We start from the raw sequence: 16,871 nt of genomic DNA on the forward strand, positions 1-16,871 counted from the left end.
CTGTTGCATATGAAAGCCATTTTTTAGCAGGGGAAGGAAAAGAAGGAAAGAAAGGCGGGCGCAAGAATTTTAAATCTGTATCGCTTACAGGATGGTTGGCGTTTTATGTTTTTCTGCCTTATCTTCTCCTCGGGGGCTCAAAATGGCCTTTTACTGCTGTCGCTTTCTTTTCTCGCTGTTGAGGTCTGGTGTGAAGTGACAGCACAGTTGTGCAAGTGCTGGGAAGGAGTGGGTGTGAAGAGTTTGCACATCAGTGGTACACAAGAGATGAGACACAGTATGCTCCTGATTTTCAAAGTAACAAAACAGCAAAACTGCTTTCTGATTTTTATCATGATCATTAGAGCGCCACACACACACACACACACACACACACACACACACACACACACACACACACAAAAACAGTTTAGGAGGCAGAAATAAATCTTGTGTTTCAGCAGGATCACTCAGATCACACACTTTTTTTCAGTTTACCTTTTGTGCTCCTTCTTAACAAAGTGAGAACAAATTTGTTTGCCCTGCTAAGTCAGGTCAGTTAGGTAGTCAGGGGCAACACCCCCGTCTAATTGTGGCTTTAATTACCATCTGTGACAGCAAGGCTGGTGTTGTTTTTTACTGTGTCGATTTTACTGTCAGTTTGTGGCGAACACTTTGGCGGTTATTCGTTTCTCTGTGTCTGTGTGCAGATTTCTTCAGGGTCATAACATCTTAACTAAACGACACAGTTACAAAACCTTATGGAGGTGTAGTTGGGAACAAACTGATGTTTTAAGACCCTGTATTTATTTAAAAGGACCCAAACGCAGACGCTTGAGGCAGGAATCGGGTTTAACAAAAAACAAGCCGTTTATTGAAGTCTGAATAAACATGAGAAACAAAGGCAAAATAACACGGAGATAAACGAATTAAAATCCTGGGAAAAAACTAAACAAAGAGAGGGAGCATGGGAAAACTACAGACCAGGAACAAGGACAGGTGAGCAGACATGGGTACACAAACAGATGACCTGACACACCGAACATGAAACACAAAACTATCAAAATAAAGGAAACACTGAGATGTAGACTGACACATGAGCTTGACACAGGAGGAAAGGCAGATGAGAGAGAGCACAAGAGAGAGGGACATGACAGGCTGTTGAAACATGGGATTACACATGTTTCAACACCAAATATAACACATTTAGACAAGGATAAAATGATTTTTTTAGCACCACTAAAATCATGGCATATCTCAGCATAATGTGCAGTGTCTCCTTAAAAATTTCAAGCATTTGGACAAGTGGAGGACAAAAGAAGAAGTGTCAGGTCTAAAAAAACATCTAAAGCAGGTGAATAATATCTGAAAGTAATAAATGCCCTTAAAATCTATCAAGGATCTGACACAAAACTTGAGAGATGCATCTGGCTCTTCAGTTGATGCATTTACTGTTCACTGAAGCCTCATCAGAAATGGTCTCAGTGGAAGGATGGCTGTGAAGAAGCAGTTCTTAAGGAAGGGAAACAGGAAAAAAGGGCTAAGGTATACCAAATGTAAACACGAACAGGACTGAAAAATCAGTGCCAACAGGTCTTATAGATCCAAATTTGGTTTTGTTATAAATAAGGTCAGCAAAGAAGTACAACAGTGAGTATCTATAAAACATTATAAACATTACTATCAGCAAACATACTCTTGAAAGCGCCAGTTTGTTGCGATCCGGTTTTTGAGTGCGCATCCCCCTGATTGGCAGAGCTAACTTGAAATTTCGAGTTACTTTTCTCAAAATTTCGAAATTTTGAGTTAATAAGTCGAAATTTCGAGTTATCGATACTTTTTTTTTTCTTTTAGTGGCGGCAACAGGCTTCCATAATGGTTTAGGGTTGCATTTCAGCCAGTGATTGAGTATTATCAAAACTGATGAAACTATGAACACAGAAAAATATCCTCAGAGTTTGATCCACCATTAGGGCTGCTCGATTATGGCAAAAATGATAATCACGATTATTTTCACTGAAATTGAGATCTCGATTATTTGACGATATTTATTTAACAATAACAATGTATTGAATAATGGCTTTAAAGATTGTCAAAAAATAATATAAAATAGTGTGCAAATACTGATAACAGTGCAAATGTTTGCAATATAAAAAATAAATGAAAAATGTAAACATCTATGTTTAGTGAACTTCAAAATACTGCACAATATTTGATCCACGTCTGACTCCGCAAACCCATAATGTTTCCACACCACTGAAGTCGTTTTACCTCTCTTTTCAACCAATGGCATTCTTTCTTCAGCAACCATTATCCTCTCCTCTCTCAGTCATTTTTAATGATCGTTGAAAACCCAGATCGTAATCTAGATTAAAATTCGATTAATTGAGCAGCCCTATCCACCATGCACCTCCATCTGGAAAGTATCTGATTGGCAGCAGCTTCATTTTTCAGCATGACAATGATCCCAAACACACTGTCAATGCAGTGAAAGCATACATAGATTGGAAAACACGCAATGACCTCCCCAGAGCTCAGGCCTCAGTATTACTAAAGCAGTATGGGATCATTTGACAGAGAACAGACGAAGAGGCAGCAAACATCTAAAGAAGAGAAAAATGTCCTTAAGAAGTCTGAAGAACTATTCCTGAAGACTACTTAAAGAAATGATAAGATAGCTGCTTAAGAGAGTTCAGGCTGTGCTGAAGAATAAAGGTGGTCATACCAAATACTGACAGTGAAGCTTGTTATTGTACAAACACAGTTTTTACCTCATACACTGCATTTCCATGTATGTTTGCACCTCTTTCAATAAATTGCCGGACCTATTTCTTATTTTCTAACAAAGCATAAGAGGATAGGCTCAAGATGTTTGCATATTATTGCGTGTGCTTTGCAAATTAAACCTTGCTTGTTGTTTGTGCTATGATACCAAAAAGAAGACAACATAGTGGATGTGTCAGAGTGCAAAGATCAACTTTGAAAAGTAACAAACAAGCAACAGATCTCTTCCTGTATTACACAGATTGTTATGTTTGGCACAAAAATCAACACAACAGTTTTTTTTGTGGAGAAAGTAATGACTGCTTGTTTACCAGTAATGGCAGCTCATCGTGTCCACAGTGGATGGAATTTGTCAGACGCAGGGGGAGGCTGCATAACTGGAAGTCTCCTGTCAGCTGACACCAGAGAACCCTGGGGTGAGGGGCCTGATTCAGATCAATAAGCTCTATGTTACAAACTTGCCTGAGGCAGATTCCAACCCGACACATGCATGACACATCGCGGTACATCTTCCTTCTCATTCAGGTATTTGCGCGCACATAGCTTTTCAAGTGATCACTCTGTTTTTATCTCAGCCTTCGAGTCTCTTCTGCAGTGTCAGATGGGTTTTTTATTTCTGTGGAGTCGTCATCTTGCAGCACAGATTGTTAGCCATCGTGCGCGGCTCCCTTCAAAGGCCTGCGTGCAGCCTGATGTCAGCGTGACTTACTTCATCATTGGCTCAAATCAGCATCAAAGCCCCATCAAACACGAGGCAGTTGCAGATGGCGGCTGTGTGCTCCGTTGCCTTGTTTGTTTGAGTGGCTCTGTCAAGTACTTGTTAATTAGGAAGAAGGGAAACCCGTGCTTCCCAGCAGGCTGAATGCTGCCCTCAACAGCTTTCAATGATTAACCCCTTCCATCTCTCCAAATAACAGATCAGTGAAAGATGATGTTGCTCACTGTTGCACACTATGTACTGAGTACATTTCTCTCTGTGTGTTTTCATTTGATCCCCTGTGCGCACTCAGACTTTCTCAAAGCACTCCTCAGTGTACATGCTGCCATGCTCGGATGCACTCTCTGTTTGGCTAGAAAGGAAAATGATGTACTGTCTAGAGTTGTCTCAGTTCCTACTGTAGTCTGTGCTGAGCTGGGGAGCATCTGTGGGACAAGTAAAGAATGAAAGATATCTGAACAAACGTGAACACACTAGTATCAGCATGGCAACCAAAGAGTTAGTTACTTAGCCATTAACGATTTGAAGCGAGCAGTCGCTGAGTTAAACTGATTACAACTTGATTACAACTTGAACGCTTTTAATGGCTTAACATTAATCAAATTACTATATATCTATATCTACTATAGCCTTTATAGTGACCTTATCTAGTTTGTTAAGAACTATGTGACAATATTACTTCCAGGAGACTGACACCTCAGACATTAATTAAAATATGTACTGCTTAGCTGATATTTAAGCTAAACAGTTCCAGAAAAAAAACTGCTGAAACATTTATGAATACATTCATCACATGTCCTCATACCTGAAATGTCCACCTAATGTACATCTTTGTTTAAAGTGCTGCATTTCCTATATGCATTAAGAAAGTTACATTCTGTTTTTTCAGACATGTAGAGAAACCCCTGGTCCACTGTAATGCCAAGTTTGGGATCAGAGCCTCCGTTGGGAAATTACTTGAGTTGTGGTAAAAGATTTCTTTAGCATGACTTTATTTTGCAGTTTTTTAATATTTTTTGTTCTACCTCTAGTGAGGTTATCTTGAAAACTAAAACACTTTTGGGGGTTCTCCCTCTAGCCTAACACTTCAAAAACATGAAACTCATTCTGATTAAGCATCTGTGGGATGGGCTGCAAAAAAACAGTCCATGGAGGCTTACACTTACACGATCTGGTGCTAATTGAGCACCCAAGAACCCAAGTCTTTTTAATGTTTTAATGCCACATTCAGTGATATTAGCTTACCTTAGCTTAGGAAACATGAGAAAGAAATAGTTTGCTTTATCTGAAAGTGTCGCAGTATGCCAATTTTTAATAGCTGTTGCACAGTTTAAACACGTAAACACGATAATTAAAGCATTCTAGATGGTAGATGAATTTCGTAACCCCTTTATATATTAACCAAGCACAGAAACGGTTCCATCCTTTGTGCAAGTTTAAGTGCAACTGTTTAAATTTGTGTTTACAGCACAAATGCTTCCCTCTTCCCATTAAACTCTTAGCAAGAAAGCAAAAAGGCTTATTTCCCAAAATGCTGAGCTTGTGATGACGATTGTGTACAATATCAGTGCTGTGACCAGCCACAGCTGTGGGTGCATGTCCTTTTGGAGAACTTCAAGAGCCTGAAATTACATGGCTCGAGTAAATGTGTCTGCAGAAATCTTTGATTTGAAATGAGTTGATGTTTCAGCTTCAGCTACTGTGCAGCCCCGTTTTGTGTGTGTGGTCTGAGAGTTCTTACACTTAACGTGCTCTGGCAGTGAGTCAAAGTGGTGGTGTCAAAACGTATGCAGGAATCACAGCGTTTATTCTCCGTGGATTACCTCGGGCAGGCCATTATTTAAATGTTGCCATTGTTGCATTTTTTACTTGCACCTCAACTGCTGTGACACGCCACAGCAACTTCAGCTTAGTCCCATTTGTGAACCACCCTGAAGATAAGGCGCGTATGTATAAAGTATAAAGACTTGGATTCAGTGTGTTGCGATGATCTCATGAAGCTTATGAACCCAATTTTCTTTATAAAAGGAAGTCTGCTAAGAGTTGCCCTGTATTTATAGAAAAGAAAACTACGAGATTATGAGACCTACATAGTGAGAAAAGTGATGAATAGAAAATGTCCTGTTTATAAAGCTTTTCCTCTCTTAGACAAAAGTGTACTTTCTGGGGGGAACATGAAGTGAACTTCTTGGTAAGTCAATTTGCATCTTTGATGAAAAAAATGACAGTTTGATTTGTGGGAACATTTTTTCTGCCTCCAAGATTCCTAAAATAACCACAGTTTTGCTTTGGTCATGAGAAGCTGACCTCAGCAGGACTGCACAAATCTCATATACTAGCCCTTCGCTCACAATCCTCCTAATCCTTTTCCCCACACTGCTCCTGCTTTTTCTGGATTTGGCTAAAAACCTCCTATGAACTGCAGCTCGGAGGCTTTACTGTCATATTACTAACTGCTAGATACACTTTTAACTTCCTTAAAATTGACTTAGAAAAACATAAGCTATGCAATGGAGCAATATCGATAAGCCAATCAGTAGCGAGCATATTGATGGGCTCCAATTAAATTCCATTTAATGTAAAGTGCGTTTTTGAAAGTACAGATAGTTAAAAGCAATGTTAAAGTTAAAAGTTACGTGTTTTTTGTTGTTGTTTTTTTTAACTGCACTTTAAAAAGCTGCCTTGCCTACGTGACTCAGTGTTCAGAGGAAAAATTGTGCAGCCCTTTCTCACTTTTCCACAGGACCCTCTCATCTTGCTCACAGCTGTTTGCCAGGCTGTAATCTACTCTGACAAATTACTTTCAATTAAAACACACAAAGACAACAAAGTCTGATTAAAGCAGATTTAATAAGACATCTGCTGCTTGTTTGAGTGAACATGTTTGTAACATATGCACAGCCACACCGTGGAGACCTCCTTCAAGCTCTTTGGCCTTTTGCTGACATCTGCTCTGAACTCTGACCCTCTTTTTTTTAATGAATTTTTCAAATCCAAGATAAAAAGAACTGGAGTATTTACCACGGGCAAAATCCAACCAACGGTTATACTACAAATGAAAAGTGTTTTTTCTGTTCTCACAGCCAGTTAAAAGTTTAAAGCCAGACACCCTCAAAACACTTCTGTTTACTGCGTCCTAGATGGTTACAGAATCCATAAATATGCACAAATGTGTCTCTGGTGTTTACAGCTACACATTGTAGACATGTCCTCCCTTTTTTAATCTTTTTTTTTACCTTAACTTGGCTCTCTTTTTTGTTAATATATAAAACTTCTGAATTGAAGATACTTATAAAAGTGTTTATTATTATACCTGTAAAGCCTGAACCTTGAAATAATTGCCAGGAAATACAACATTTTTTACTGGAGTGTTTATTGGACCTTTTGGAAAACTTTCAAACAAAACTTGAGTTATAACTTTCCATATATATGTTTTATTTGTTAACAGTCTTTCCACAACTGGGATTTGTGCAATTTATTGGGGGGGAAATATCAATCAAATATGATATACAGCATTATGTTTATCCTTCTCCATCATGTCCAAATAAGCCTGATAAAGTTCCTTAATACATTTGTTATGTACGGCCCAAAATGGCCTCCGTACAGAACGTAGTAAGCTCTAATGTTGACCAACAGGAAACCACCACGCTCACACTGCAGTGTGAGTGTTTTTTCCCTCCAAGTCAGACTGACTGAAGTCACAACTCGGGCCTGGAATCCAAGGCCCAAAGCCGCCGCGGTCAGGGTTGTTAGCCTTATCAGGCCTGGTGTTGTTAGAGGGTGGGTCTCCACACCAGATCCTGGGGCTTCCACCCTCAAGCTTCTCTAAATCTTGACCAATTTCCTTTCCTAAGGTAAATGGACTGATTCTTATATAGCGCTTTTCTACACTCCCGGAGTACTCAAAGCACTCTATACAACATGCCTCATTCACCCATTCACTTCTAAACTCAAGTGCAACGTAAACTACATTCATACTCCGATGAACGCATCGGAGGGCAACTCGGGGTTAGTATCTTGCCCAAGGATATTTGGCCTGCAGACTGGGGAAGCCAAGGATCGAACCATCAACCTTCCGATCAGTAGCTGATCTGCTCTACCACCTGAGCCACAGCCACTCTGTAAGGCACAGAGGGTCTCCAATCCAGTCTTTTAATCCCAGCAGATCCACATGAATCCTAATTAAAACGAGTCCTCCCTCCACCATTAGTAGATTACTTTAAAAGCAAAACCAGGCCAGGTTAAAAATCCTTTCCTTTAAAATGTGCACTTTTCATTCTGGAGTCTTCAAGGTCAACTGGCTTCTCTGCTGCAACAGTGTCCTGCAAAACCAACAAAACCCCTCCCCCTTCCTATTTCCTCTCCCCTTTATAGAGAAGGGCTCAAATCCTTCCCAATCAACTGCTCCCGGTACTGAACTCCAAATAGCTGGCAGCTGGACTAGAGTCTTCACTCCCACATTGGTGTGGCCCACACCTCACACAAGACACAAAACACCAAAGCATGCAATTAGTAAAAACATGAAAAGTAATGCCAACCGAAATGTTGAGTGGAGGATTCTCTCGATTCTTTTCCACCATGCTACACTCTGCAACACATTCTATACCTTTTGAGGCCCAATCTTTAAAAACAAAACTAGGTAGAAATCGAATTTGCCTTAAATGTGCCTAATATGCCTGATATGTTAGCTAACCTGAGGTAGAGGATTGAATTCCCTCAAGCAAATGATAAAAAACAGCATACCAATTGTTTATCATATGCTTAACTACAGGATTTTTGTGTGTCTGTGTACCTTTACCACTGTGTCCAAGTACGGCTAAGTTCACATCCTGTGTTTCCATTTCTACCCAAAGTGGGTGATCTCGCCCAGAGAAATAGATCAAGACTTAGAATAAACCTCAGCTGCGTAGTTCAGTAATAACAACCGAAGACATGATGCTTCCTCTATCGAAGGGTAAGTATATACAGCCAGCTCTCCTATTATTCCATATATTAAACAAACATTTTTTCCATTTTTAAAAGAAAATCTGACGGCAATGGCAATGCTAAATTCTGAAGTAGACGGATGTGTAAGGTATCATGTCTAGGTTTGCCCAGGAATTACTGAATTGCTATATCCACCCCTGCAAAGAACACGCAATGCTTGTAGTCAGAGCAAACGGCATCTCTGTATTATCGTATGCCAAGCGTCATCTGTTGGGTTGAACTGGAGCATTCAAAGGCATGTCTTCTTTAATCAGCCATCTTCCATTTTCTCGCTACCGAATAAAGCTAATTTTTTGAGCTAAGACGTTATAAGCTTACAGTTACTCTCCATGGGATCTTTGCCTCCTGCTGAAACAAATCAAAGAATTACTGCAACCTACACATTAAGAGCGGATGCAAAGCAGCACCCACATTCTCAGAAAGAAATGTATGATTTCAGCTAGTTTGCACACATTCATCTGCCCACAAAGTAGCCAGAAGGACATGCTGACACTTTAACCAGCTCAGAGCAAGACCTTGCAGCGTGCATAGAAGTTTATAGGCATCACACAGATAAGAAGCAATTATGCAACATTGCCTCTCTGCCCTCCCTCTCGGACTGCAGATTGAGCTCTGTCTTATGCTGTCTGGCAGCATTGCATATTTCTTGTTTAGCCATCATGGGACATGAAGCGCTGGGGGCACACATGCAGATTCTTTTCTACTGTAGCCCTTCACAGTCCCTTTTGACTATCTCCGACCTATGTCCACATAGCTACAGCAGGATGACCAAAACGACAACATATTTAAGGTTAAAACACTTTTCTTACTTACTTCCTGCCTATGTTCAAGGATGCCATCCTTCTGTCCTTCTGACTTTCACAGAGAGTCCCTAGAGAGTGTATGAAAAGAGGGGAGTAAAGGATCAGCGAAAGCAGATATACGGGGTCACAATACATGAAAAAGGATTAGCTTTCAAGCTATTCAAGCTCATATATGGTGCGACCCAGATTAAAAGCAGCGGTGTTGCATACACGTGACCACTAACTGGTGACTTGGTTTTACTTGGTTAGTCGTTAGCAAGTTTTTACAGACAAACACGAGGTAACTGTGGCAATCTCCTAGCACCCAAAGCCATCACTAGGGGTTTTTGGTGCAGCCACTTCTCTGAAACCGATTTCACGCATCAGACAGCAACTTCCAGAAGCAACAGCCAACCAGTCAGAGAAAACATATTTTTCCTTAGCAACTGATGGCAACACATGTAATGTGATGTAATGTGACATAATTTAAGAAAGCTCAAAATAATTTGTGATGACAAATATCATGTGGTGATCAAAGTCATTTTAGTCATTTTGATATCGAGGTTGCATCTTAACCCCATACATTAATCTGTGTTTCAGTCAGGAGCAGGAGCATGCCGTCTGCCTGGAATAATAAAATGTCTGACTAAACACAAGTTTTAATCCAGTATTTTGACTGCTGTGACAGACAAGGGCAGTGCAGCCTGAGGACAAAATTGGATTTAAATGTAGGTTTTTGCCCAGGCTTCTTTGCTAGTCCCACAACACTAAAACATTCTTTATATAATATAAAATCTTGCAACAGTTTTGTGGTTCTAAGGCCCACACATGATACATCGGCTGCTTACTAAAATAAAATTTCTAGAAAAGCCAATCCTTAATCTATTTTGCATTAACAGGCAGTTTGAAATAGGAGCGAGGAGGACTATTTTTGGCTGGAACAAAGCTATTTCTGGCCTCTGCTGAGGCACTTTCTCTAAATAGCCGTCTGCTTTTGTGAACCTCAAATCATTTCCTATTTCTGCTTCATTTACATTTCTGCCTTCGTTCCTTTTTTAAACGTGAAGCTTAAATGATCCCACGACTTGGCCCTGAGATCAATAAAATATACAAATGGCTACATCCTTCTGAGTGTGACCCATTTTTTTCTTTTAGACTCTTGCTTTAAAAAGGAAAAGATTCTACGAGGTTGCAGAGAGCTGATCGAGTTGAACAAAACGCAGGGAGGAAGCACAAGCTATTTGCTCCTTTTTAGGATGGAGACCTTTAACCCAAAGTGACACGTAGAGCTACAAACAAAGTCCTATTTTATCTACTTAAAATCTCACAATGTATACAATTATTCAAACCGTCTTTCAAACAAATTCAATATGAGCTAATGTTTTTCTGCGTTTAAACGTTGGTGTCTTTTCTATGTTTTTATCTGTGAAATATGGGTTTATAAGTTTATTTGCATTTTACACAGGGTCCCAACTTTTTGAAATTGTTTTCATAAAAATTTATAAATGTAAAATTCTAAAATTAAAACGATGAACATATACAGATTGACAGCTGTAGTAGAGTGCCACAGTTGCCTGTGAATAAGCGTAGCTCTACAAGGTGACTTAAATCAAAGGTTTGTATTCTGGTTATATTCTTATATAAAAGCAACACTGCTGAGCACCTATGTCAGTCTGCAGTATTTGTGACTATTTGTGGAGAAATTTCTAAAAAACAGTTTTCAACTCTATGAGCTTCTGGCTGGACCCTGAATTTAAGAAATTAATGTTATTTTTTTTTGTTTACCCTAGTGCGACTGCAGTATAAACCACCTTAAAATTCATAAGGACCAAAACCAGTAGTGATTGAAAAACACTTGATATGTTGTCTTTACCTGGATCATGCCACACTGGTCATACAGCCATGTGTCATTCTACATTCAGATGTTAATTTCTACAGTTACATAAACAAACTTTATCTGGAAGATTTATTGTTTCTTAAATGCTACCCACTATTGCACCAGCTTTTCTGGGCTCTGGTTGCACTTTCAGCATCCTACCGACCGGGCAGCGTTCTGGCGTGAAGATTTATGGTCTCCAGACTGATCATATCTGTGATGCAGGCTTTCCCCCCATAACTGGGTCACCTGATAAGAGAGTAATGGGTCTGAGGGACAGAGCCCCTAATAAATTATGCAAAGGGAGAGAGGAGACAAAGACTGTTGTTACTGTAGATGGTGGTTTTGACAAGCAGCTTGAAAGGTGGTGGTGGTGATGGGGGGAGTCATATTTCATAGTGGTCTATGGTAAGTCAGAAAGGAGTTACCTGAAGAGTTACCCGTCTGTGTCCATCCATCATGTTCACAAAGCTAACTCAAAGTAAGAAACTCAGTGTTCTGAGTTTCTTACCTTCCAGGCTCCAGCAATACAGGACTCTTTTTTCCCCCAGCTTGTCAGCATGGATCTCCATAAACCACTTTAATCCTCATGATGGACAGACAGAGTTTAAGCTAGGGCAGAACTGAAACAGGTGAGGGAGGGCCTTTAAGGTTAGAGCTCGCTGCAAAGCTGAGTGATTCATCGATGTCACTGTGTGAGAAACAGTCAGCTTTCTCATCCCAGAAAATCACACATCAGAGCCAAGCGAGGTGAAGAAGAGGTGATGATGGAGTGGATGGCAGAATATCATCATCATGGACAGAAACATACAATGACATGTTTAAATTCAATTTGATCTTCTTGTAAATATTGTTGAGCAACACTCATTAATGCATACAGGAGTCTCTGTATGTATCTGACTGTGTGGAATCATTCATCCCTTCTATATTGCTGGGTGACCAAAAGTAGTGCAGTGCCAAATTATGGAGTCAGTTGGATGAGATGTTCATATTTTGGCTGAAAGTGACTTGTCCAGCGTGTATCCTTTCTCCTGCCTGACGCCAAGTGCCCCTCACGATCCTGGCTGGATAAGCTTTTAAGAAAATTGATTTTCAAATGGTATTTTACATAGTTAGCCACAAATCTCAGAGACTGACTTGCAGAAATTTGGACTACTCCTTCATTCAAAATTCATTACTTGTTAGATGTTTAAGGCTTTTCTTGGATGGACTTTAGGGAGTCTCTTGTCTGTGCCAAATATGACCTTTTAACATTCAGAGTGCATTTTGTCAAAGAAAAACGTTAGTACTCCCTGACAGCCTCCCATATCCCACAGCAAAATTACTCCAATTAATTTGATATTTTTGGTAAACTTTCAGTTGTCTGAAATCTGCTACACTAATATTATATTGACAGTGGCCATATTTACTTAGTGCATTTTGACTGTTATTTGACAACACTTGATAGTATTTTCTCTGTGTTTCTCTGTGTTTCTGTGTTGACATTATGTAGTTAAGTTTGGACAGAATAGCAAAACAGACAGCCCTGAGCTTATGTCTCTGATTCCTCCAGCAGAGCAGGAGAATCTTGCCAAGAAGCCAAAAAAAGAGTTCTGGAGGTTTGCCTGCTTTTTTCTTTCTCACGTACTCACACTCTTCTTTTTACACATTCTAGACGATAAAATAGCTTCACAAAGCTGTCCAGCTGAACTAATACCAGATATTCAAAACTATCAAGCACATAGGGTGGCATGCACATTTTAAGGACAAGAAACTCAGACTTGCTGTATATAACCTCACTTCTACTACTACCCCCGCCCTGTGAAGTCTGCTACTACCTCTGCTTGACATCTTGCCCTCATAACCCCTATGTGCACTTTCCTGGCCAGCTGTAGCCAGTCATCATTACAAATTAAAAAGCTGTGGGCAGTTCAAGTCTGATAGTGCAGATCTTTTCACTATCAGTAGGACTCACATTCGGAGAATTTCATGGTTTTATGCAACCCTCCACCCATCCACGATGTCACCAACACTTTGAACTGCCAGTGCAAAGTCCCGACACCGCAGGAGCATTTTTAAAGATTCTACCCAGATGGAGCGTGAACAACTATTCCCTTCATCTCTCTCGTTCTCCCACCCATCCTCTCTTGGTCCTCCGCCCCCACCGTTGCATGTCCTACCTAATGAGGCGCTCTGCTTCAGCATGTGGGTGTCTTATCGCAAGTCTCACCAGCCTTGGGCTCCAATCTGGATTTGTTAACACCATCAGACCCTCAGCGCTTCACTCTGCGTCTCGCTCGCTTTCAGAATCAGAAATGCATAAAAACACATAAAGCTAAATGCACCAGATCACATATATATGTCTTTTTTCATGGAATTTCTTTACATTTCAAAAAATAACACACAAACAATGACATTTTTTCCAGTTTTGCTTCTGGGTCCAACTGTATCTAAGCTGTAAATATAGTACTGTGACTGCAAGGTTGATCAACTGAGTCATATTAAGATGACTTAGATTAAGCAAATATTTCTATATAACACATAATAATTTTTCAAACACAGTCACTTGCATGACAAAATAAGTAAATTAGTTTAAATAAGACAAACTGTGACTGTAATGTCTTGATGCATGCTCAATCATCCAAGTAAGCAAAACCCTAGAAGTTGATTCTGTTCATCTGGATGTAACGTTTTCAGTAGGAGAAACGTTTCATCACTCATCTAATCGACTTCTTCTTCTTCTTGTGTGACTGTAATGTTTGATATTTTGAGTATTTTAGCATTCTATTTCACAACTGATGGATTATTGACTTTGACATTGGGCAAGAAAGCATTTGGAAAACTGGCAGTGAGGAAGTCAGAGAGGAACTGGTGGCAGCAGGGATAAGGATGATGACAGTGATGTTGATGGGTGGTCGAGTGCCTGGACTTCAGCCACCACTTTTAATAAAAGCAACCTGACTATAGCTATTTGTCTCCTTAACGCTTGGGTCATATCATTCCTGTTTCCTGCCATGGACTGAGCTCTTTGTTGTTAGAGAGGTGTCCACTGAGGATTCATTGCAAGTCATGCATGAATGACTTCTTGTTTACTACATGTTTTGAATTGCATATAAAACAGCTATTTTAGATGCAGACTGTTGTTTTATTTTCATCACCAGTATTTTATTTATAGGATATGCTGAAATGTTTATATAATCATACATATTCCACATCCTTTGCATAAATACATCACTAGTACATTAGCTATTCTTTTTTCTTCCAAACAAATGTTAGTTTGGATATATTACTATAACATATAACCTTACTATAATGATCATAGCATATATATGCATATGTCTGTATGTACCCTGTCTCCTCCTTAATGGTTGGGCCGATCTAAACAAAACTCATCAAACATGCAGTGATTATTAACATTTATACTTTTTTGAAAAAATATTTATTATCTAATATATAATCCTAATTATTTTGATTTGCATATATATTATGTCCATTTCATCATCCCCCTGCAAATGTGGTGTTACTTTCTCCTTTTGCATTTTTTTCATGTGTCACATTCAACTTACACCGGCTTGTACGACTTTATTTGTATCATGACTGGTGCTATATATATATATAATGTTCATTAACTAATCTAAATGTGCTCAAGTATTGAAATGAATGGAAATTCAATCTTTACATTAACTGGCAATTGATACAGAGTAAAAGTGACAGATTTCAATCTAAAATGTACACAAAATAAAAGAAGAATAAAGCCAGAGAATGTGTAAGTGATGCTGAATCTACAGTACTTAAGATTAAGATTACATTAAGTAAATGAATGTAAATTAGGATTTTAGCTTTTTGTAGTTTTTGGTATAGGAAAGGGATTCACAATAGATTTTTCAAGCATTTTTCAAGCAGTGTTATAGATGTGCTTATAAAGCTCTGTGGCGCTACGGAAAACAACAAAGGCAGATTATAATTATGGGGTTCGTGACTCATTTCACATCACACATAGTCTTCTGAAACAATGTTATTGTTAAAAATATTGATTTTAGAGACTTTAATGTTGGCTGGTGGGACTAATAATAGGTTAGATTCTAAGAGGAGCTGTGTGCTGAGCATAATTTAACAAATGTGATTTATTTTCATGCAGGTTTGCTACCTGTCACTTACATTACTTTGCACTGTTATCCATTAAAATGAGCCTGTCACTATCCCTAGCTTGGAGTTGCCTCCATTTACATCTCATTATAGAAAGATTGCTGCTCTACCTTCACGTTCTCTGCTTCGGGACCCCATCTGGTGTGTTCACAATAACATGCATCATTTCCCTCTGTGCCCGAGGGGTTTATAGCATTCCGACATGAACAAGGGACCACTTCAGTTGATCCTGTGTAAAGAGGTGGGGGTGATAATAGCCGACCGCAGCTCAAGAAATCAAATCGCATGAGATGGAATTTATTTTCCAATCACTGTGAAAAGGAGGGAACACCTGCTGTAGGCCCCACCTTGATATTTGCAGAAGCATGCTGTAGTGTTGATGGTTTGTCACTAATGGCATTTTTTTTCAGGCAATGGGACATTTCTTATGACTAACAAGAAGCCACACAGCTCCATGGGAAAACCTCTGATAGGAGGCTATGGTATGAAAGAATTTCTTTAAGGGAAATCCTTCATATAATTTAGAGAAGACTCTTGAAGAAGCCACTCAGTATCTGTGTGTCAACACTTGAGCTGCTAAAAATGCCACACATCTACTGCATGATGAGTGGTTCATTCAGTTTAATTCTTCTGGATATCTTTTTACAAATATTGGAACAGCTGCTAAATACTGTACCTCCTTATGTTTGTCCAGCTGTGTTTAAGATAAATGTACATCACCAAGCACAAGTCAAACTATGCACCAGAATGATATGTACTATTTATTCATGTGTTTAGACTTACAGACTGTCAAAGTTGCCATATTCAAAATAATTAATATACAGATGTGATCTAACTGGTGTGGTTCGAGATTGAGAAACAAAATTAGAGCTTTTTTCTCAGTTTAACTGGAAGAATTAGCACAGGATCAAGAGGGATGAACAGACAAAGGAGGGATAGTGGAGGAATGTGGTCCTTTGTTCTAAGGCTGATTAATGAATTTCCCTTCTCGACCACAGCTGGAGCTCTTGGCATAATGATACAAGGAGGTATTTGGGGGCTTCTGTGCTGGTGAGTTGATGTTTGGGGAGCTGTGCAGGATTATGTTTGTGGTTATAGAGAGATAATGTTTGTCTCTGTTCATTTATGTTTAAATGATGGGCGTAAAATGAGTTATTAATGTTATGTAGCCCACTAATGTGCCCCATTTTTCCCCCAGTATATGGCTGGATATTTTAAGCATGGTTGTCTTGTATGAAAAAAGCCCATTTGTATCCTTTGAATGATTTTCTTGTAGACATTGATACCACTGCCACATGTGCAGAGAAAATATAAATATATTATATTATCTTTATATTATAAGTATAAAACAAAACATTAGGAACAATATTGTCAAAATGCAAGTTTCACACCTCTGTTGTTTTAAAAGTATTAAGCCAAACTTCTTATTACCTTATTAGTGAAATTACAGTAGCTTCATTTTTACTGCACAAACTCATCAAACTCTCCAGCGTTATTATATAATTTCTTATTGAAACACCACAGAGCCACCATGGTAATTAGTAAGTGAGTCATTTATATAAAAAAAAAAAAGGATGATAAAGGATAAATGACTGCAACAGCTAGCTACAAATAATGGATT

The sequence above is a fragment of the Oreochromis aureus genome, linkage group 4, assembly GCF_013358895.1.
Source record: "Oreochromis aureus strain Israel breed Guangdong linkage group 4, ZZ_aureus, whole genome shotgun sequence".
Taxonomy (NCBI): Eukaryota; Metazoa; Chordata; class Actinopteri; order Cichliformes; family Cichlidae; genus Oreochromis; species Oreochromis aureus.